This window comes from Balaenoptera musculus, chromosome 11 (assembly GCF_009873245.2).
Source record: "Balaenoptera musculus isolate JJ_BM4_2016_0621 chromosome 11, mBalMus1.pri.v3, whole genome shotgun sequence".
In the NCBI taxonomy this organism is placed as follows: domain Eukaryota; kingdom Metazoa; phylum Chordata; class Mammalia; order Artiodactyla; family Balaenopteridae; genus Balaenoptera; species Balaenoptera musculus.
The window spans coordinates 14,830,178-14,853,233 of NC_045795.1; the positions used below are offsets into that span (position 1 = coordinate 14,830,178).

The window sequence follows — 23,056 nt, forward strand, 5'->3', positions numbered from 1 at the left end:
TTCTGGCTTTGGAAATTCAATCTGGACATACTGTTGGAGGCATATATACAACCAGCAGGAGGAGTGTCTGGTTGGTGGTTTAATATACATATATCTGGAGTAAAGGAGTGAGATCTGGGGAAGATATACTTTCAAATTCACACAAATATGATACTAAAATAATGCCCCTTCTTCTCTTTTCATCGTCCCATGTTGTCCTTCTGAAAAACTCCTTTTCTTCAGTCCATATTTCTATCACCCATAGCTGTCAAATCCTAAATTATTAGCTGATAAGGAATTGTATTTTAATAGTGAGGGACTGGAAATGTTAAGAAAACTGAAATTCTTTCAAGACTCTAAGAAACAAAGCACCAGTGGACAAGTTTGTGAAATCTGACAATCACCTAAGGTTGAACTATTGGGCCAAGTTGAACAGGCTACACAGATAGCCATAGGCTTTTTTTCCCCCTATGCATATAGTATTTTCTGAAAAGAAAATAGCGGTGGGTTAAATAAGAGGCATCAGACATATCTGCTGAACTGAATACTTAAGATTTTCTTGACATTCCCTTCTATCCCATAAATCAAATTAGCTACAAAACATCATCAATGTAGCAAATCTGCCTGCCCCTTCTTTCTGTTTTGCATTTCAAATTGATATCAGATGAAACAATGCCTTTCAGAGCACTTTCCAGATCAAAAGCAGACACATAATCACATGAAAAAATTGGCATTTAAAGAGGAAAAAACCCCAACATTATTTAACATAAAACTTATTGAAAAATTCAAAGGCTGCCAACTGGACAGGAAATTAAGGTAAGGTCTCTGAAAAGTCTCTCTGCTCCTCAATAGCAGGGAACAGCAGGAGGCTTGGCTGTGGTTCTCTAGATGTTTTCAATGTGAAGTCCTTGTTTAATGAGGCTATAAACTGTCCTAGATATTATCTCCTTCCCTCCCACTGAATATAAAACTCTATCAAGCCTCTACTCTGGAATTAAATTCTCATCCTAGTAGGGCTTTTTCTGTTGCCTTCTATCACTTCAGAACTTTTGGAACACCAATTTCTGGTTTGCAATCTATCTTCATTTAGCCCCTGAGTTCTCTGTCCTCAGTGCTGTGAAAGCAGTGGCTGGAGAAAGCTCAGGCCTAAAGAAAAAAATTTTTTTCTCAAATGCGGCTGTGGGTGAGAGATGCAAGTCTCTCTGAAGAGTATTTAATTAATAAGTGTTTATTCATCATAAATCTGATATGTAACCAGCACTCTAAGTGAACTCCCTCACTGCTCACAAAGTAACACTTAACATTGAAGCTGCAGCTGCTATTTACGCTTTAAAAAGCACAAGATTTTCTGTTAGAAAAGTGGAACATGTATCCTGGTTCTATCTTTAATACCTGTTTGAAACTGGGCAAGTCATTATCAATAGCTTGAAATTCAGTTCTACCCTCGAAAAAAATGAAGAGCCAGATTTTCTCTCTGTATCATTTTATTCATACCTTTATTTCATAAATTTTCACCTTTAATTGTAATCATTATTTGCATGTACCTTAGATCATGGACTACATCTTAGTCACTTCTGTATTCCCAGGATTTAGAACATTGCACATTGTAGATGTTCCGTGAGGTTTTGTAAAAGGAATTAAAAATATCCCTGCCTCACAAAGTTGTCAAATACATTAAAAGCAAGCTCAGTTGCTGGAATGTGCACCTGCTTTCTCCTTCAAACACTTAGAAATACAGGATGTAACAAAATGATGCTTTTAGTATAACAAAGCTCAAAATAGAGGAATGGAAAATCCTCATGCTGTTAAAATAAATAAGGAAATCAAAGCCAGAGTTTGAACTTGGCTAATGCTAAGGACACCTAAGGGATATCAAATGAGAACATACATCAAACAGCTAACTAAAAAGGGTTATAATGCCCAGGCTGGAGGAAGTAAATGTGGCCTTGAACCCATGAAAGGTGAAGACCTATAACTGAAACCTCTCTGTAAAGATGGGTCGCTGGAAGAGTTGCTCCTTCTATATGGAAACTAGACTAGAAAAAGTGTACCTTGAGATTGTGGTGGAAAAAAGGGTCTGAATTTCTGCTACCAATTCAAGAATCACAAGTGATAAATTAATGCATAAAAATTGATCTTAAATTGAAGATATCCCAGACACCATAAGAGAAAAAACTGTAACTCTCCTATGAGGACACAACCCAGGGTGAATGAGGCTACCACAGAAGAACAAGCTCCATGGAAGATAAGTTTAAAAAATCAGTCACCCAAGGAAATGGTCAGCCATGAAAAAGAGTCAGCAAAAACAAAAAGGAAAATTAGAACTTCTGATAATAGGATATCTAAAATAGATGACACAATAAGTACACTGAACATGATAATTAAAGGGACAAAAGAGAACATAAAAACCATAATAAAAATATGATTCCATGGGGAAAGCAGATTTGTAAAATATCCAAGTAGAAATATTAGTCATTGAAATAAAACTCAACACGCAGGTTAAACAGCTGGGAAAAACACAACTGCAGAGAGAGAGAGATGGATGATAGATATGAGGAAATTACACAGAATACTACAGAAAATAATAAGAATGATAGCAAAGAGTGGTCAACATTTATAGATGACAAAATGAGAATGATCAAAATACAAATGGTAGGTTTTCCAGAAAAATAAGTTGGATAGAATAAGACATGAGGCACTATTCAAAACAATGATGGCTGAGATTTTTCTGGCATTGAAGAAAGTCATGAGTTCTCAGATTGAAGAAGCACACTGAGAAAGGTTAAAAAACAATTCTGCATCTAAACATATGTGATGACACTCAAGGAACTGAAATCTTACAAAATCTTAAAAGCAACCAGAGAGATGAGGCAGATTACTTACAACAAAAAAAAATTAGTAACAAAGAAGTCAAAAGACAAAGAAATGAGATTTCCCAAAGGACTGAGAGAAAATAACTATGAACTTAGAATTTCAACACCAACCAAACTATTCCAAAACATAAAAGTGAGATAATGATAATTTTAGGAAAAAAAATACTGGGAGAATTTACCATTCACAAACCCTTTCTGTAAAAACTGCAGAAGAATGAACATCAGTAGGAGAGGAATTCAACCTGAAGGAAGAAACAAAAGTTCAAGAATCAAGTGATTATGAAGCAAAAGTGAGCAAAGAAACTGATGGGTAAAACTAAGGAAGCATCAGTTCCAAACAGTCAATAATAAAAATAAATAATTTGGTGGTGTTTGTGAACAAAGTAGACATAAACACAAATTAGTAATTACAAAATGGAAAGTTTAAAGTATTTTTAGGTCCTTATTTTTGTGAGAGTATAGTAGAGAATTGCTTAACTTTAGGCATTGTTGAATTAAGAATGCCATAAGAAAATAGAAATCAAGTCAATAAATGTATACATTTCAATCCAAATATAAAGAGAAAAAAGGAAGGGAGGGAGAGAGGAAGAGAGAGGAAAGAGTTAAGTTTGGTCAATCCACTATAAGACAGGAAAGGAGAAGAGTAAAGCAAAGAAAAGCATAGTTGCAGAAACAAACAAAAAAAGATTCCAAATGTGTAAGTAATCTCAATAAAAGTGGAGAGATTTAAATTGCCTCTTATTTTTTCTCAGTGACCAAAATATAGAATAAAATCTAGCTGTATGTTATTTATGAGATACCCAAAATGTAAGTACACAAAAGGCTTGAAAATTAAAGGATGAAAAATATATCTGACAGAATACTGTCAAAAATAAAGCTTGTTTAGCTATGGTAATAGCAGATAAAATAGAATTCCAGGAAAAAGTTATTAAAGACAAAAAAGGCTCATTAAGGACAAAGAGGATTATTATAATAATAGAAGGAAATAGTAAGATTTACATAGCTATGCTAAATTATTTTGGCAGTTACTTTAATTTTAGTTACATAATTGTATATTATATAAACATATAGATTGACAGAATTGCAATAAGAAACTGAAAAAAGCTAAGTTAAAAATGTTGACCAAACTCACAAAAACCAAATCACCAAGCAAATAAAACTTTAAAAGTCTTAGATAAAGCATATAAAAGAAAAAAGTCAGAATATATAAAATTTGAACAACAAAATTAACTATAACTAATAGACGTATATTGAACTCTATAATCAATGATTAGGGACCATACGATCTTACCAACCACACACTGAACATTTTTAAATTGATCATTTTTAAATTGACCATCTATTGGGTCACAAAAGACTCAAGAAATAACAACAACAAAAAATTATATAAGAAAGACTATGTTTTCCAATTTTAAAACAAGAAAACTGTTATTCAATTATGAAAGATAGTCATAAAGTTACAAATTTGAAAACTTAGAAATTCATTTTTAAATAATCCTTGGGTCAAAGAAATGGTAATTGAACATGCAAAGTATTTAGAACTAAACAATGAAATATCACATAGCCAAACTTTGTAATGCAGCTAAAATATTATTGGCATGTAAATTTATGGCTGACCTGTATAGATTTATGTAAATGGGTTCCAATGCCCTCTGGCTTCATAATGGAGCCACAGCGGGGGGCCAGACTGAGTTAGGAAATTGATGTTAAGAGATTATTCTTCTGGCTTTCAGCCCAAGAGGTAGGCTGGCTATATCCCACAACAGTTTACTACTCCTCTCAAAGGAGGAGACTCTACTTAACTCTCTCTTCTTCTGGGTCCCAGTAAGTGCTCCCTCCCCTCATCTCTATGGACCTCGAGGTTAACTACCCAGATGCTATTAGTCCTGGGTTACTTTGCTGTCTCTTGTGATTTCCCGTATACCCATATCTTTGTAAACAGTCCTGTTGTAAATAAACCCTCCTCAAATTATACTGTTTTGAGAGTGCCATCTGTTTCCTGTTGGACCATGACTGAATCAGTGATACAGATTTAATTTAGAAGACCTGTGCACTCTTGGAGACAGGGAGAGAGTAAGGTAAGGGTAGAAATGGTGTTGCTTTCCTGATATAACTACAATCTAGACATCGGTGCCAACTGGATCTGGCAGATGCTCCATTGCTGCCGTTTCTTTCACAGGGCATATTTATGGATTCTTCAGAAACTCCCCAACCCTGGATATCTCTCACCTGTAGTTACCTTGGCATGATCATGGCATCTCTCCTGCTGGCCCCCATTTGGTCAGCTTTGACTCCCCTGTCAGATGCTGTGCTTCTGACAGATGGACAGCACCTCGGTTCTTCAGGTGAATCGTGAGAAAGGGGAGAGGAAACGTAATTGGATGTGTGAAGAGGTAGTATTTCAACTGAGTGTGTAAGATTTTATTTCTACATTAAAAAAGAAAGATCTTTGTCAACGTCACAAAACATTAGCATTAATATTTACCTGTATTAATATTAACCTGTGTTGAATTTGGGTGGTGAGTACAGTGATGTTATATTATTTTCTGTATGTTTGAAAATATTTAATACTTAGGAAAATAATGTTTCAAGAGTAAAGTGACAAGGTATGTAAGAGTCTCTCACACAGGATCTGACACACAGGCATTTAGCACATTTCTGGGACATCCTATTCCCACGCAATCCCACAGCTCCACTTCTACGGCCATGCTAATTTCAGATTGCAGTACATTCTGCCCACTGCTTCCCGAAGTTCCCATGCCAGTTTGCCAAACGAGATCTTTCCAAGTTTTTTGGGATAGGGTTAGGTTGGGGAGGGAAGAGAGGAAGGTGAGAAAGGATTACAGGATTTCTTAAGTTTGAACCACAGATTTTTTTCCCCCAATTATTTATTTATTTATTAACATCTTTATTGGAGTATAATTGCTTTACAATGTTGTGTTAGTTTCTGCTGTATAACAAACTGAATCAGCTATACGTATCTACATATCCCCATATTTCCTCCCTCTTGCGTCTCCCTCCCACCCTCCCTGTTCCACCCCTCTAGGTGGTCACAAAGCACCGAGCTGATCTCCCTGTGCTATGTGGCTGCTTCCCACTAGCTATCTGTTTTACATTAGGTAGTGTATATGTGTCCATGCCACTCTCTCACTTCTTCCCAGTTTACCCTTCCCCCTCCCCGTGTCCTCAAGTCCATTCTCTACGTCTGTGTCTTTATTCCTGTCCTGTCCTTAGGTTCTTCAGAACCTTTTTTTTTTTTTTTAGATTCCATATATATGTGTTAGCATACAGTATTTGTTTTTCTCTTTCTGACTTACTTCACTCTGTATGACAGTCTCTAGGTCCATCCACCTCAAATAACTCAATTACAAATAATTCAATTTCGTTTCTTTTTATGGCAGAGTAATATTCCATTCTATATATGTGTCACATCTTCTTTATCCATTCATCTGCCTATGGACACTTAGGTTGCTTCCATGTCCTGGCTATTGTAAATAGAGCTGCAATGAACATTGTGGTACATGACACTTTTTGACCTATGGTTTTCTCAGGGTATATGCCCAGTAGTGGGATTGCTGGGTCATATGATAGTTCTATTTTTAGTTTTTCAAGGAACCTCCATCCTGTTCTCCATAGTGGCTTTATCAATTTACATTCCCACCAACAGTGCAAGAGGGTTCCCTTTTCTCCACACCCTCTCCAGCATTTATTGTTTGTAGATTTTTTGATGATGGCTATTCTGACTGGTGTGAGGTGATACCTCACTGTAGTTTTGATTTGCATTGCTCTAATGATTACTGATGTTGAGCATCCTTTCATGTGTTTGTTGGCAATCTGTATATCTTCTTTGGAGAAATGTCTGTTTAGGTCTTCTGCCCATTTTTGGATTGGGTAGTTTGTTTTTTTGGTATTGAGCTGCATAAGCTCTTTCTATATTTTGGAGATTAATCCTTTGTCAGTTGCTTCATTTGCAAATATTTTCTCCCATTCTGAGGGTTGTCTTTTCATCTTGTTTAGGTTTCCTTTGCTGTGCAAAAGCTTTTAAGTTTCATTAGGTTCCATTTGTTTATTTTCGTTTTTATATCCATTTCTCTAAGAGGTGGGTCAAAAAGGATCTTGCTGTGATTTATGTCATAGAGTGTTCTGGCTATGTTTTCCTCTAAGAGTTTTATAGTGTCTGGCCTTACATTTAGCTCTTTAATCCATTTTGACTTTATTTTTGTGTATGGTGTTAGGGAGTGTTCTAATTTCATTCTTTTACATGTAGCTGTCCAGTTTTCCCAGTACCACTTATTGAAGAGGCTGTCATTTCTCCATTGTATATTCTTGCCTCCTTTGTCAAAGATAAGGTGACCATATGTGTGTGGGTTTATCTCTGGGCTTTCTATCCTGTTCCATTGATCTATATTTCTGTTTTTGTGCCAGTACCACACTGTCTTGATTACTGTAGCTTTGTAGTATAATCTGAAGTCAGGGAGCCTGATTCCTCCAGCTCCGTTTTTCTTTCTCAAGATTGCTTCGGCTATTCGGGGTTTTTGTGTTTCCAGAGAAACTGTGAAATTTTTTGTCCTAGTTCTGTAAAAAATGCCATTGGTAGTTAAATAGGGATTGCACTGAATCTGTAGATTGCTTTGGGTAGTATAGTCATTTTCACAATGTTGATTCTTCCAATCCAAGAACATGGTGTATATCTCCATCTGTTTGTTTCATCTTTAATTTATTTCATCAGTGTCTTATAGTTTTCTGCATACAGGTCTTTTGTCTCCTTAGGTAGGTTTATTCCTAGGTATTTTATTCTTTTTGTTGCAATGGTAAATGGGAGTGTTTCCTTAAATTCTCTTTCGAATTTTTCATCATTAGTGTATGGGAATGCAAAAGATTTCTGTGCATAAATTTTGTATCCTGCTACTTTACCAAATGCATTGATTAGCTCTAGTAGTTTTCTGGCAGCATCTTTAGGATTCTCTATGTATAGTATCATGTCATCTGCAAACAGTGACAGCTTTACTTCTTCTTTTCCTATTTGGATTCCTTTTATTTCTTTTTCTTGTCTGATTGCTGTCGTTAAAAATTCCGAAACTATGTTGAATAATAGTGGTGAGAGTGCGCAACCTTGTCTTGTTCTTGGTCTTAGAGGAAATGGTTTCAGTTTTTCGCCATTGACAACTTTGTTGGCTGTGGGTTTGTCATATATGGCCTTTATTATGTTGAGGTAAATTCCCTCTATGCCTACTTTCTGAAGGGTTTTTATCATAAATCGTTGTTGAATTTTGTCAAAAGCTTTTTCTGCATCTATTGAGATGATCATATGGTTTTTCTCCTTCAATTTTTTAATATGGTTTATTACATTGATTGATTTGCATATATTGAAGAATCCTTGCATTCCTGGGATAAACCCCATTTGATCATGGTGTATGATCCTTTTAATGTGTTGTTGGATTCTGTTTGCTAGTATTTTGTTGAGGATTTTTGCATCTATGTTCATCAGTGATATTGGCCTGTAGTTTTCTTTTTCTGTGAAATCTTTGTCTGGTTTTGGTATCAGGGTGATGGTGGCCTCGTAGAATGAGTTTGGGAGTGTTCCTCCCTCTGCTATATTTTGGAAGAGTTTGAGAAGGATAGGTGTTAGCTCTTCTCTCAATGTTTGATAGAATTCACCTGTGAAGCCATCTAGTCCTGGGCTTTTGTTTGTTGGAAGATTTTTAATCACAGTCTTAATTTCAGTGCTTGTGATTGGTCTGTTTATATTTTCTATTTCTTCCTGGTTCAGTCTCGGAAGGTTGTGCTTTTCTAAGAATTTGTCCATTTCTTCCAGGTTGTCCATTTTACTGGCATATGGTTGCTTGTAGTAATCTCTCATGATCCTTGGTATTTCTTCAGTGTCAGTTGTTACTTCTTTATCATTTCTAATTCTGTTGATTAGAGTCTTCTCCCTTTTTTTTTGTTGATGAGTCTGGCTAATAGTTTATCAATTTTGTTTATCTTCTCAAAGAATCAGCTTTTAGTTTTATTGATCTTTGCTATCATTTCTTTCATTTCTTTTTTATTTATTTCTGATCTGATCTTTATGATTTCTTTCCTTCTGCTAACTTTGGGGTTTTCTTGTTCTTCTTTCTCTAATTGCTTTAGATGTAAGGTTAGGTTGTTTATTTGAGATGTTTCCTGTTTCTTAAGGTAAGATTGTATTGCTATAAACCTCCCTCTTAGAACTGCTTTTGCTGCATCCCCTAGGTTTTGGGTCGTCGTGTTTTCATTGTCATTTGTTTCTAGGTATTTTTTTATTTTCTCTTTGATTTCTTCAGTGATCTCTTGGTTATTAAGTAGTGTATTGTTTAGCTTCCATGTGTTTGTATGTTTTACATATTTTTTCCTGTAATTGATATCTAGTCTCATAGCATTTTTGTCGGAAAAGATACTTGATACAATTTCAATTTTCTTAAATTTACCAAGGCTTGATTTGTGACCCAAGATATGATCTATCCTGGAGAATGTTCCATGAGCACTTGAGAAGAAAGTGTATTCTGTTGTTTTTGGATGGAATCCTATAAATATCAATTAAGTCCATCTTATTTAATGTATCATTTAAAGCTTGTGTTTCCTTGTTTATTTTCATTTTGGATGATCTGTCCATTGGTGAAAGTGGGGTGTTAAAGTCCCCTACTATGATTGTGTTACTGTCGATTTCCCCTTTTATGGCTGTTAACATTTGCGTTATATATTGAGGTGCTCCTATGTGGAGTGCATAAATATTTACAATTGTTATATCTTCTTGGATTGTTCCCTTGGTCATTATGTAGTGTCCTTCTTTGTCTCCTGCAATAGTCCTTACTTTAAAGTCTGTTTTGTCTGATATGAGAATTGCTACTCCAGCTTTCTTTTGAATTCCATTTGCATGGAATATCTTTTTCCATCCCCTCACTTGCAGTCTGTGTTCCTAGGTCTGAAGTGGGTCTCTTGTAGACAGCATATATAGGGCTCTTGTTTTTGTATCCATTCAGCCAGTCTGTGTATTTTGGTGGGAGCATTTAATCCATTTACATTTAAGATAATTATCGATATGTATGTTCCTACTACCATTTTCTTAATTGTTTTGGGTTTGTTATTGTAGGTCTTTACCTTCTCTTGTGTTTCCTGCCTAGAGAAGTTCCTTTAGCATTTGTTGTAAAGCTGGTTTGGTGGTGCTGAACTCTCTCAGCTTTTGCTTGTCTGTAAAGGTTTTAATATCTCTGTTGAACCTGAGTGAGATCCTTGCTGGGTAGAGTAATCTTGGTTGTAGTTTTTTCTCTTACATTGCTTTAAATATGTCCTGCCAGTCCCTTCTGGCTTGCAGAGTTTCTGTTGAGAAATCAGTTGTTAAGCTTATGCGGATTCCCTTATATGTTATTTGTTGCTTTTAATATTTTTTCTTTGTTTTTAATTTTTGATTGATTAGTATGTGTCTTGGCATTTTCTCCTTGGAGATATCCTGTATGGGATTCTCTGTGCTTCCTGGACTTGATTCACTATTTCCTTTCCCATATTAGGGAATTAACATAATCCCATTATATTAATTAATATAATTAATATAATCTGTTCAAATATTTTCTCAGTCCCTTTCTTTTTCTCTTCTTCATCTGGGACCCCTATAATTCAAATGTTGGTGCATTTAATATTGTCCCAGAGGTCTCTGAGACTGTCCTCAGTTCTTTTCATTCTTTTTTCTTTATTCTGCTCTGCAGCAGTTATTTCCACTATTTTATCTTCCAGGTCACTTATCCATTCTTCTGCCTTGTTACTCTGCTATTGATTCCTTCTAGAGAATTTTTAATTTGATTTATTGGGTTGTTCATCATTGTTTGTTTGCTTTTTAGTTCTTCTAAGTCCTTGTTAAATGTTTCTTGTATTTTCTCCATTGGATTTCCAAGATTTGGGATCCTCTTTACTATCATTAGTCTGAATTCTTTTTCAGGTAGACTGCCTATTTCCTCCTCAGTTGTTTGATCTGGTGCGTTTTTTCTTTGCTCCTTCATCTGCTGTGTATTTCTCTGTCTTCTCATTTTGCTTAACTTGCTGTGTTTGGGGTCTCCTTTTTTCAGGCTGCAGAATTGTAGTTCCCATTTTTTTTTTTGGTGTCTGCCCCCAATGGGTAAGGTTGGTTCAGTGGGTTGTGTGAGCTTCCTGGTGGAGGGGACTGGTGCCTGTGTTCTGGTGGATGAGGCTGGGTCTTGTCTTTCTGGTGGGCAGGATCGTGCCTGGTGGTGTGTTTTGGGGTGTCTGTGAACTTATTATTATTTTAGGCAGCCTCTCTGCTAATGGGTGGGGTTGTGTTCCTGTCTTGCTAGTTGTTTGGCATGGGGTGTCCAGCAGTGTAGCTTGCTGGTCCTTGAGTGGAGCTGGGTCTTAGCATTGAGATGGAGATCTCTGGGACAGCTTTCGCCATTTGGTAATACATTGTGCCGGGAGGTCTCTGGTGGACGAGTGTCGTGAATTCGGCTCTCCCACTTAAGAGGCTCAGGCCTGACACCCAGCCAGAGCACCAAGACCCTGGCAGCCACACGGCTCAGAAGAAAAGGGAGAGAAAAAAAAAAGAAAAATAAATAAAATAAATAAAGTTATTAAAATTTAAAAAAATTATTAAAAATAAAATATAAAAGTGTTTAAAAAAAAAGAAAGAAGAGAGCAACCAAACCAGTAAAGAAATCCACTAATCATTACAAGCCCTAAAAACTATAAAAACAAAACAAAAGAAAAAATGGACAGACAGAACCCTAGGATAAATGGTAAAAGCAAAGCTATACAGACAAAATCACACAAAGAGTACACCTACACACTCACAAAAAGAGAAACAGGAGAAAAAAATATATATATATATATATAAAGGAAGAAAGCAAGCAAATCAATAAACAAATCTACCAATGACAATAAGTTCTAAATACTAAAGTAAGATAAACATAAAACCAGAAACAAATTAAATGCAGAAAGCAAACCCCAAGTCTACAGTTGCTCCCAAATTCCACCACCTCAATTTTGGGATGATTCGTTGTCTATTTAGGTATTCCACAGATACAGGGTACATCAAGTTGATTGTGGGGATTTAATCCGCTGCTCCTGAGGCTGCTGGGAGAGATTTCCCTTTCTCTTCTTTGTTCACACAGCTCCCAGGGTTCAGCTTTGGATTTGGCCCTGCCTCTGCGTGTAGGTCACCTGAGGGTGTCTGTTCTTTGCTCAGACAGGACGGGGTTAAAGTAGCAGCTGATTAGGGGCCTCTTGCTCACTCAGGCCGGGGTTGGGGGGGGAGGGAGGGATACGGAATGCAGGGCGAGCCTGTGGCGGCAGAGGCCAGCGTGACCTTGCAACAGCCTGAGGCGTGCTGTGTGTTCTCCCGGGGAAGTTGTCCCTGGATCATGGGACCCTGGCAGTGGTGGGCTGCACAGGCTCCCGGGAGGGGAGGTGTGGATAGTGACCTGGGCTTGCACACAGGCTTCTTGGTGGCGGCAGCAGCAGCCTTAGCGTCTCATGCCCGTCTCTGGGGTCCGCGCTGATAGCCAACCCTCGTGCCCATCTCTGAGGCTCGTTTAGGTGGTGCTCTGAATCCCCTCTCCTTGTGCACCCCAAAGCAATGGTCTCTTGCCTCTTAGGCAGGCCCAGGCTTTTTCCCAGACTCCCTCCCAGCTAGCTGTGGTGCACTAGCCCCTTCAGGCTGTGTTCACGCAGCCAACCCCAGTCTTCTCCCCGGGATCTGACCTCCGAAACCCAAGCCTCAGCTCCGAGCCCCCACCTGTCCTGGGGGGTGAGCAGACAAGCCTCTCGGGCTGGTGAGTGCTGGTCAGCACCCATCCTCTGTGCGGGAATCTCTCCACTTTGCCCTCTGCACCCCTGCTGCTGCGCTCTCCTCTGTGGCTCCGAAGCTCGCCCCTGCCCACCCCCAGTCTCCACCAGTGAAGGGGCTTCCTAGTTTGTAGAAACTTTTCCTCCTTCACAGCTCCCTCCCCAAGGTGCAGGTCCCATCCCTATTCTTTTGTCTCTGTTTTTCCTTTTTTCTTTTGTCCTACCCAGGTACATGGGGATTTTCTTGCCTTTTGGGAAGTCTGAGGTATTCTGCCAGCATTCAGTAGGTGTTCTGTAGGAGTTGTTCCACATGTAGATGTATTTTTGCTGTATTTGTGGGGAGGAAGGTGATCTCCACGTCTTACTCCTCGGCCATCTTGAAGGTTCTCCTGAACCACAGATTTAAACACTCTCCAATCCCATAAGCATGCTTCCAGCTGCAGCTGCTTCTCTCTTCTGATTTCTTTTTCCTTAATCGGATCATCTTCACCAGGGCAGCCATTGCTTCTCCTTGGGGAACTCAGCTGCTCTTTCTTTCCTTATCTCTACAAAACCACCCCACTTCTCTGTAATTTAGGAGACCTAGGAGCAGTGGGAGGTATAAGGTTTGCCTTGAGGACCCAGTAACAGAACATAGAGGATTTATTGGGAATGTTCGAAGGTTGAATACAAGGCCCCTATCTGTATTTAAACAAGAAAGCCTGGTAACACTATTCAAAAATATAACTAGCTCCAAATTTCTTCTGCATTAAAGAGATGGTCATGAACTTGAATCACACCTTTAAACATGGCACCCACACCTGGCTTGTACCATTGGCAGACTCCACGATTTTCCTTTATCAACCAGGATCTATTTGTTTGTATGTATTTGTATACAGTTATATGGTATACAGCAGAACAGAATGTTCAAGCTAACTGTTTTAATTTAGTGATAATGAAATTGAAGTTTCATCATTTGTTAGTGGCAGACTTAGGTTTCTCTCTGACTGCAAGTGCAGTGCTTTTTCCATTGTTGGATAGGTGGATAACTATAAAAGCATATAAGGATTTTCTCAGTTCATAAGTATAATACCCTTTTAAATTAAGTCTGGGAAATGAGAAACTACTGACTCAAGTTATACAAACATTTATTAATGTATCAAAAATTGTTGAGGACCTGTTATATACCAGACATTGGTGTCCATATGGGTCATACAGCTCTGTAAATGAGCCATGGTACATTTTTCCAAGATATATGGTCTTAAACAGCATAAATGGTTATTTTAGGTACTGCCTATAAATTTAATTTAATACATTTACTTTTTATGAGCACATCATAATGTTCTCCCACCCTCTTGGAGGACAATGTTGGTTGAACATCTTGGTACTCTGATGCTATCCAGGACACTTTTCAGTTGATATTCTGATAGTAAATTTTTGAAGAGTTGGCCTTGGCTTCTAAAGTCCTTCTGCTAAAGTGGTCAAATACTTTCCTGCATCCAGGTTTGGCATTCTTTGAAAACCATCCCTGTGTGTCACCCTTTCTAGTCACCCCTTAGTTACCCTTAGTTAGAGCATCAAAAGTAAGATGGTGCCTGATGGCAGTGTGCTGACCATTACATAGAGAAGTAATGTTTTCAATTAGTCACCATTCCTTCCTAATGATGTACTGAAGTAGGGATGAAACAACAAAACAAACAAAAAATAAACAAAAAAAAAAATATTGTATATCCCTAGCAGAGGCACCTGGCTAATCTGAGGCTAATCATGAACAAATTTATGTGTAAAGACAAGAGCAGAAATGAGAACCAGAAACTAAAGTAGGAAGATGCTGAATAGGGAACACAAGCCTTTCTTCTACCTCTGAAACACTCATCTACCACTTGCCCTCAAAACTCTCCCATATCAAGTGGCTTCTCTTTGCATTACACATTTACTTTCCAAGGCACTTGCCAGCATATTGTTGCCATCTGGTCCTCCAGAAATCACATAGCATTGGCCAAGAAATTGAGGCTTGCCAAAGACATATAAGTCTCAGTGATAAGTCCCAGAAGCTTTTAGAACAAGGCAGGTAGAAGGTGAGAAAGCTTGGAAGGAAAGTGAAAGGAAAGACGAGAGTTGTCCTACTCTTGGTACAGTGCTGTTTGTATGGAGCCATAATATTCCAGTTTGGGCCTAGGCTATGGCATGAGGCAGATGCAGTTGATAGATGCAGTTGATTCTGGAAAGTAATTCTGAAGACTGAATGAGAAGTACTGGATTACTAATGATTACCTAAGGTAGTCATGAGAAGTAATAAAATTTGGCCCTGATAATGACTCAAAAAATATTCAAGTAAATTGCTTCCATTGATTAACCAACTGGGAGCTGCTTTTTGAAATGGCTCTAATGAGATGAACTTCTCAGGCATTGGAACTTCCCAATAGACTGGCCAAAGCATAAAGTTTTCAATTTTTTTACTTTACTAAGCATTCAATCTCTGTGTCCTAAAAAAAAAATACTCCCCATGAGCCCATCTTGCTCAGATTTCTGGCCGTTAGATCCACAGACTTTGATTATTTGTCCAGAAAGTCTCTGGGGCTTTCCTGGACTTCGAACCCTTAAAGTCAAGCCATATTCTAGGACATTCTGACTATTCCCTATTACTATTTTCGTATCTCCCATATCTCCCCTAGCCCTCATATCCTGATCCCAACTGTGGCGATTAATACCCTGTGAGTCATGGTAAATGGCCCAGTCAACGTTTTCTGCCTGGACTGTAGACTCTAAACTACACCTCTTCCTTGGGAACTTTTGGTGAGGACTCCCAGAGAAAAGAGGAAGGGGATTAAAAGGTATCACTGTTCAACCAGGACCTGGATTAGATACTTTTCACATTTGATCCTATCAACAGTTGCTGAGTTGCCTGTTTATAGTGTTTTGCATATGAGGAGTCTAAACCTCAGATTGGTTAGTAACTTGTCCTGTCACACAGCTAATAGTCCCAGGTGGGCTGCCCTCACAAAGGTCAAACCACTGCAGTTTGATCATATAAACATAATTTAATCACAAACAACTATTTCATAGCCACAAGTGCTTTAAGTTTTGGCAGAAGTATAACGGCAGGAAAGTAGGATTCTCTCACATCTTCAGGTTAGAATGAACACATAATGACGTTTATATGAACAAATTGATCTCAGAAGCCTCACCTTTCATTTCAATGCTAACTTCAACCTTCTTTTCCTAAGAGTTCCTGGATTCAGTGCCCTCTGACCCACCTTACTTAGTACTTAGATTAATATGATCAGATCTCTGAGGTTTTACTTTAGTCACAACAAATTTCTCCCTGCCTTGACACATTTTTATATTTCCCCTAAATAGAATTTTACAAAGGATTTTGATATAACAATGTAACCTATACATTTTCAGATCCTCTCAAGGCTTTTTAATATTTTTAAATGTAATGAATACATTGGCTTACACCCCTATCCCATGTAAAATGGGAAACCCAGCATCTTATCCACTATTGCTAAGGATTCTTTAGGGAACAATATTTCTCCTAATTACCTGGCTTTATATCCTGCTTCTGTTCTCAGTCTCCACACTCAATATCTTGAATGTACTCTTTCTTTCAACATTCCATCTTATCACTGGAAAAGCCAGGATGGCTTCAATTCCCAGAGTACCACTGGCCTAAAGGTAAGTGTACAGCAGATACCACTGAAAGCCTGGGGCTACACGGTGCTGTTATAGCGCAGAACAATCATGAAAGCTCCTTGTCCTTTTTTAACTTTGCCAATCCCACACTCTTGCCTCTAGAAAATGTTCCCTATTGTCCTCATCTTCTTGGATTCAGTGTCCACCAAGGTGTTGGGCTCCCCCTTCCCTCCTATGAGTTTCTGCTCTCTTCTATTTTTCTGATGGTGATTTTCCCACGACCAAAATGTCCCCGTTTACATTAATGTAGAGAGCGCTTGTGCTCTGTCCTTAAAGAATCCAGAAACACATTTCAAGTATCATGATATGGTTTGTCAGATGACATAAATAACTAAGACATGACTATTTAAATAGGTAGATATCACAGTGTAAAATAAACTCTGTTACCAGAAAGAGTTAAGAAATTATATATCATGAATAATCAAATATCTGATAAAGGCAATTCCCAAAGGTAAAATATATGGATGAACATCTTTTTAAAATATTAGAGTATGACTAAAATACAGTTTCTACTAAAATTACACTGAATAGAATCTGTTTATTCTTATAAAGCTAGGGAATATTTTGGCATTGTGTACTACTTTTGTTTTATATATGTTGGGCTTTGTACTAGAAGAGTATAAAAAAGTGTTAACTAATAACTCTGTTAAGATGTTAAAGCTCTGATAACAGAAGGTATACAAAGCAACTGATAAATCTGTGGCTTAAAATGTGTATGGAAATGTCCATCGATGACAATCAGCCTATAAATGAATAGTTGCAACGCTAGATAGCTGGATAGACAGTCGAAGATCCACACAATGTTGCCCTCACATTGGTAGCTAAGTCCATGAAGCATTTGCCATGGGCTTTAGTACAAGGACTGACCTTAGAATTGCCAGGGAATGTGGACATTAGCTGCGGAGGAGCCGTTGACCCTGCATAATGAATTCTCAGGCAAAGTATGTGGCAAAGACTCTCCCCACACTGTACAATAAGGTCACCACAGGCTTTAGCAGGCTTGACTTTTTGAAGTTTCTTTTGAAAAATAAAGCCCTGATACCACATTTAAAATTGAACAGAGCCAAGCTTTGCATAGACTTTTTTTCCCTTCCCAAATGAAGCCCCTTCCCAGTTGTTATTATTTCTCCTTCCACATTTATTTTTGTTATATTGTATTGTTTCAAATCATTTCAAAATGTTTTAAATGCCGTTTATCTTATTAAAAAATTGTTCTGAATTCACAAGCAATCCCTACGGCATGTCCTTGGCATTGGCTGTAAAATTCCAAAGTACCTAATTTATGTGATTGATTGATTTTTCAATGTTTTAAAGGGTACCAAGCCCAACAGCATATAATTTTTCTCTTACCAAATGGAATATGAATGAATAAAAGATAATTGCATTTTTTTTGTATTCAGCCTGCTGTCTTTGTGAAGTTTTTTTTTTCTTTCCTACAGTTCTGAAGTGAATGAGAAAGCATGTTTTTCTTTTTATAGCCATAAGAGCTCACCCTGTTACTCCTCAACAAGGTTCATATGTGTGTCCAGCCCTGAACTCTTCTGTTGTGTTACCTCAACCAGGATGCTGCAAATTACCTGTGATACAGCGAACGTAGCCCAGACTAGGGAGGGACTGGGGCTTATACGGACCTTTCCTGTTTGGTCTGGGAGAAAAACCTTCCTCTAAATCCTTTTCTGGTTGGAAGATGCATCTCCATTCTCTTAAGTTTGCAGACCTAAGCACAATGCAAAGAGATTAAATTTCATTTTCCCAAGGAAGCAGGTGGATACAGCCTGTAACTTAGATAACGGCTTGTATAGCATGGCCTTGAATAAGCAACTCTTTTCTTATCTCCTCTTCTCTCACTTCCATCAGTCTTCAATGTGGTTAACAGTATGGGACTGGCCAAAAGAATTGCATTCCCTTATCTTGCTGACCACAGCAATCGCTCTTTGTAATCCCAGAAGAGTGTCAGGTGGTTATGAAGGCGCTAGAAGGCTGAAGGACCCGAGAGAGTGTTGCTAAAACTCCCTTCACCAGCACTAATATCCCGCGCTCTAGTGCCTACCATGCACAAAGCTGTCCTTTCCACAGCTCTGGAAATCCATTACGTAAGGAGAAAGTAGGACAAAGTTAGATTGAATTTTAAGAGCACTTTCTAGAGATGATACAAAATGCTTCATTTATCTTTGAAACCTAGAAAGAACTTCAACGAATTATTTGCAATTTTTTATTGTGTTAGTCTGTTTTGGAGGGGAATGGTGATGGTAAGGGCAAAATAATTCTCTTTGTACATCTATTTCAGGTTTCATACCTGATTATAAACACCCTCTTAAATTTGGCTTGTTACATATATAAAATCAAAACAAAATGTGAATTTTTCATTCCAAGAATAATACATTGGTTGGTTTTCATTTCTCTAAACTTAATAGAAAAGCACACTAGGGTGAAGTTAAGGGAAATGATCCTCTTATTTGTTTTTGCCATAGGTCTTTGTAAGCTTCCAGAAGGAAAATCAATCAATTACGAAGTATAGACTGAGTGCCTACAATGTGAACTGTTAGACCAGCAGTCTCCAACGTAACCTTCAGGGCTCCCAAATTTTCTATAGGATTAACCTTCAAGGCTCAGCACCTCCCACAGGATCTTCATGCAGATCAACCCGTGACCTCTAGCTTTGTGACAGGACTATATTTATGTGGCCTTCTCAAACTTTATTGCATTACAACTATGGGAAAATACAGCTGCACGAAAAGGTTTGGCTATGTTAGATTTGACCCAATGCTGGAAGCCAGAAGCACTTTGTCAGTGGTCATGTCAAAACAACAGCAGTAGAATATATCTGAGAAAGCATCTGGCTAATGTGTTTATGTAGCGAACTGAGCATAAGGTGAGGACAACTTCCTAAAGTAAAGAGCTACTCAGAGTGTGCTCGTTATCCCCAAGCACTCGTAAGTATCAGCACAACAAAGCATATTCCTCAGAGTGCCATTCTAAATTTCACCAGAAATCATTTTTTAATGATTTCCCCCACCATACATACTTCATGTACTAGAGTGAATGAATAGATTTGTTAGGGAGAATTTTTCGTGTTGGGTTCAAAGACTTGTTGAAGAAAGATACTTTATAATTAGAGTTCATGGTTTGCACCTGAAATAACTGCATGGCTCATTCTATTTTGTCTTTGTATTTCAAAGAGTCAGGTGCCCCCAGATGGGAGAGCAGGATCCAGGGCAATGATGGTGTCCTGAGTGTAGTAATGCAGAAATCCCTTATATTGACCCATTATGAAAGGATGATTCAATGTCATAAATGTCAGGGAATAAAAACCAAGGAAAGAAATTCAGGAACTTGGCAAAAGTACAATGCAAATGAGCATGGCTCCAATAATTACTACCCTCGCCCACAAATGTTGCACTGATGAGTCAACCCAAACTTCAGCATTCTCTCCAACACCCACAAGTGTGAGAGATCCATTCCGAGAAGATACCCTTATCTGTGATTTCCTTCCTCCTCCTAGGAAGTAGTGGCAGTAGCTGCTAGGGAGAAATGAATGAAATGGGAAAGGTCCAAAGGGACTGACTCAGAAGGATGTCAAAACCTTATATCACTTGGGGGAGATATCTAGACCCTAAGACTATCCCTCTGTGGGAATGCGGCATGCCTCCTTATTAGACGGGGTGAACCCTGGCATTGTACATTTAATGGAACCTAATAAGTGCCAGAGACTGGGTATTCTTAGACTGCAAATTACCTCAGAGAATTAACATTATGCAATCATATATATATATATATCTTTTGTTCTATTATAAAAGCTTCCCAAGAACACAAGTTTAATATATCGAGAATGAACAGAGATTATAGGCTTAAGCAAACAAATTAAGGATGAAAATAACATCATTAGAGAACTAACAAATAAATTAGAAACAGCAAGAACCACAACACACATAATTGATAATTACAATGAGAAAAAGTTTGAGGTAAGCAAAGGGAAGGCTCATGAAAAAATACAGAGATTAAAGCAAGAGACAAAAGCTAATAGAAATGGAAGACAGATAAGAATGATCCTACGTATGCCTACTGGGCATCCATAAATTTTAAAACTCAGCAAATTGTAAAGAAAAAGCATTCAAAGGCATGAAGAGAATTTCCCTTGAACTGATCATGCTTTTGGCTTATATGTAAAAGTTCATCACTGAATCCAAAGTCACTAGATTTTCTCCTGTGTTATATCCTAGAAGCGTTATAGTTCTGCATTTTATATATAGGCCTATAGCCCATTTTGAGTTATTTTTGTTAAAAGTGTAGGATCTGTTTTTAGATTATTTTGTTGTTGCATATGGATGTCCAATAGTTCCAGCACCATTTGTTGAAAAGACTATTCTTTCTCCATTGAATTGTCTATTTTCCTTTATCAAAGATCATTTAACTATATTTGTGTGGTTCTGTTTTTGGTTCTCTATTCTGTTCCATTGATCTATGTATCTATTGCTAACACCACACTCTTGATCACTGTAGCTTTATAGTAAGTGAAGTCAGATAATGTCAGCTCTCCAACTTTGTTCTCCTTCTTCAGTATTACGTTGGCTATTAATTTTTTTTTGTCTTTCCAGAATAGTTTTGTTGCTATCCACAAAATACTTTCTGGGATTTTGATTGGGATTTTATTGAATCTATAGGTTACATTGAGAGGACTTGATATCTTAACAATATTTAGTCTTCCTATCCATGAACTTAGAATAACACTCCATTCATTTACATCATCTTAGATTTCTTTCATCAGAATTCTATAGTCTTCCTCATATAGATCCCATAAAGTGCCACTTCAGGACATCATATCAAGGATATGTAATAATGATGACTCTTCTTTCATTTGTGATATCAGTAATTTGTGTTTTTTCTTCTTATCCTCATTTCTGTAAAGGTAAGATATTTTCTCCCCTCTGGCTTCTTTCAAAATTTTCTCTTTGTGTTTGATTTTCTGCAGTTTAGATGATATGCCTAGGAGTATATTTTTTAGTACTCACCATGCTTGGTGTTTTCTGAGCTTCCTGGATCTGTGGTGTTATGTCTGTTGTTAATTTTGGAAAATTTTTAGCCATTATTAATTCAAATATTTCCTCTGTTACATTCTGTCTTCTACTCTGTTATCCCAATTACCTGTATGATATACTATTTGTAATCATCTCATAGACTTAGATATTCTAGTCTTTTTTTTTTTTCCATCTTTTTTCCTTTGCATTTCAGTTTGGGAAGTTTCTACTGATATATCTTCAAGCTTATCGATTCTTTCATTGGCCATATCCAGTCTCTTGATGAGCCCATCAAAAGAATTCTTCATTCCTGTTACTCTGTTTTTGATTCCTAGCATTTCCTTTTGATTATTATTTAGAATTTTATCTCTCTGCTTACACTATCTATCTGCACTTTCATATTATCTACCTTTTCATTAGAACTCAACATATTACTAATAATTATTTTAAGTTCTCTATCTGATAATTCCATATTTGTGTCACATCTGGGTTTGGATTTGAGGCTTGCTTTGTTTCTCCAGACTGTGGTTTTTCTTTGCCTTTTAGCATGTTTTGTAATTTTTTTGTTGAAGTCCTAACATAATGTATTAAGTAATAAGAATGGTAAATGTAAAGGTAAGTTGGCCTTTGATGTGAAGTTTTATATTAATCTGCCTAGGAGCTGGGCTATGTGTAATGTTTGCTGCCGCTGTAGTTGCCAGAGGCTTCAGTTTCCTCTAGTATTTTTGTTGTTGTTGTTCTCTCTGATGTCTTTGGTTTTCCCTAAGAATTCCTTCTTAAATAGGGCTTCTATCTTGCAACTCTATCAGTTGTAAATTACTGCTATTTCACTGGAGCCCTATTGACGTGGTGGTAAGGTGTCAGGGAGGGAAAATATCCAATAATCTTATGTTTATATCTCAGTCTTTTTCTGGGCATGTGTCCCTGAATCATGACCTTGAGAAGTTTCTTGGCCCTTTTTTCTTCCCTATGTAAGATAGGAAGCCTAGACAGGGCTGGAGTTAGCTAATTGACCTTTTATCAGGTAGATGAGGCTCTGGTTTCCCTTGGAGAGTAGGTGTTTCTTATGAAAAAACACTCTAGGTATGTGTCTAAGTGGTTACTTTTCACCACCCCTGCCCAAGACACAAGGGGATTTTTCTTGGATCTTCAACTCTTGAGAACTTGGTGGGATTCCTGGAGGTGAAAGTGTGGTGGCCTAAGACTGGGTCCCCAGGAGTTTCTCATTCTCAAGCTAATCCACACTCAGCCTCCAGCAATTCATTTAAATTACCATTTAAGTGTTTCTTATATTTAAGTGGTACTTGGAACAATATTTAGACCTGTAAATTTAATATATAAGAATTGATATCTTTATAACAGTCACTCTTACAAGAACATGTGACTCATTATTGATTAACCTTTCCTGATATCTTTCATAAATTTTATAGTTTTTTCTTTGTATGGTTCTTATGGGCTATCATGTTGAATTTATTCATTGTATTACAATCCAAGTGCTCAATTTCCTTGTTTAGTTTTCAGATACTTAGGTTGACAAAGTTTGAGTGTGTAAAGTTACTCCATTAAAGTTTTTAAATCTTCCAATTTGGATTTTAAATATGTTATGGTGTTTTAAACTACCTTGTAGGTTTTTTTATAAAACCAACTAGCTCTCTTTAATTTAATCCATGATTCACCTTAACATTTTTTTATGAATTTCTGTTCTTA

The 23,056-nt window shown here is 37.5% G+C and overlaps 1 long non-coding RNA gene across 1 annotated transcript in view; it reads left to right on the forward strand.

Moving 5' to 3' along the window:
• LOC118903862 overlaps nucleotides 1-23,056 on the forward strand; it is a 146,938-nt gene that overhangs the window by 119,730 nt on the left and 4,152 nt on the right. The window lies entirely within an intron of this gene.